The sequence below is a fragment of the Montipora capricornis genome, chromosome 8 (genome assembly GCF_036669925.1).
Source record: "Montipora capricornis isolate CH-2021 chromosome 8, ASM3666992v2, whole genome shotgun sequence".
NCBI classification, from domain to species: Eukaryota; Metazoa; Cnidaria; class Anthozoa; order Scleractinia; family Acroporidae; genus Montipora; species Montipora capricornis.
In genome coordinates, this window is record NC_090890.1 from 52,424,260 (window position 1) to 52,425,847 (window position 1,588).

The 1,588-nt window shown below is 34.7% G+C and overlaps 1 protein-coding gene across 2 annotated transcripts in view; it reads right to left on the bottom strand.

Annotated features, from left to right (window-relative positions):
• Positions 1-699: 699 nt before the first annotated feature.
• Positions 700-1,588, bottom strand: part of LOC138060798 (uncharacterized) — a 15,329-nt gene continuing 14,440 nt past the window's right edge. For both annotated transcript variants that reach the window (XM_068906666.1, XM_068906667.1), the window contains exon 3: positions 700-1,588. This exon is cut by the window's right edge and continues 396 nt beyond it. The gene's annotated coding sequence lies outside the window, so the exon portion shown is untranslated.

Sequence of the window (1,588 nt, forward strand, 5' to 3'; positions counted from 1 at the left end):
TTTACTGATCAGAATTTCTTGTAGGGTTGGGGGTGGGAAAGGGGGGGGGGGGGGTAAGGAAGAGGGAGGAATAGAGGTGTGGTGTTTTTTATAGTGCTGGTTTCCCAATTAAGCTCAAATAACGACATCAATAACTGTTCCGGAAAAGTTAACGTTTTATTCGTTTCCCAACCACACTTGCTTACTAAACAGTAATAATAATAATAATAATAATAATAATAATAATAATAATAATCATGATAATGTAATGGATTTGATGATAAAAATTACGGGCAGAAACATACTTATTAAAGACAACGTTTCGGTGTCCTCATGACACCATCATCAGGTCAAATATAATATTTTACAGATAACTCGAATATTAATGTTCAAGATTAAGTTCAAAGTCCCTAGAGGCTAGGTGAAAAGTTTTGCCTTTATCGAGTCACTTTGGATATTCAGACACGGTTTGTGCTCGCGAATAAGGTGTGTATGAAATGTTCCTTATTCGCGAGCACAAACCGTGTCTGAATATCCAAAGTGACTCGATAAAGGCAAAACTTTTCACCTAGCCTCTAGGGACTTTGAACTTAATCTTGAACATTAATATTCGAGTTATCTGTAAAATATTATATTTGACCTGATGATGGTGTCATGAGGACACCGAAACGTTGTCTTTAAAAAGTATGTTTCTGCCCGTAATTTTTATCATCAAATAATAATAATAATAATAATAATAATAATAATAATAATAATAATGATAATGATGATATTTAATACTAGTATTGTGAATAAATAATAAATTTTGAAGTCGTTTAACTGTTGCTGGTGTCATTACTGCAAAACTAGCTCTGATTTTTAGAAATCGCCGATTCGATCGAGTTACGTTTCGGGTCTTGATTAGGCCTTCTGTCGTATTTATCCCCCACCCCCCTTAGAATTTGCAAAGGCAATTCGTTAATATTTGAAAATGATAAAAGCGATCAACCGATCGGATCTCTAAATACTAGAAAGCTTGAGTTAAACTAATTGAGTTTATAAGTCATTGAAGCGCAAAAGCAAATGAACTCTTGAAAAAAAAAAATTAGAATACTTTGGCCAGTCAAATGCATATATGCATAATTTTTTAAAGATAAATATCTTAACCTGTCTGTTGGTCCTGGGACAAATAACTGGCAGTGTATCTTATTGGACGATTTAGTGTGTAGTATCGTGGGATACTTTTACGAGTCTCGCTGTAGGTTGGAGAGCCCGTAGGGTGAGTCAAAATCGGGGAGATGCGTAAAAATATCCCACGACACTACACACTAAATCTTCCAATAACCTATTTATTATCCAACCTTTTCGCACTATAGTTTTTAGCAAGTGAATTGTAAACAACTCAGAACGTGGGACAAATTTTTACATGACAAGTGCGGGGAAAACGTCAGCACCTCAGCTAGTTAAACCGGTTTTCTACTGTACAAATAACTAACTGTACAAATATGTCGTGGAATATTTTTACTCGTTTCGTGTGTTTTCTGTACGATAACTAAAACAGTTGGATAGACTCGGTAATTACTGTAAGATTAAAACACATTGCCAACATTTTCATTAAACCATAACACGC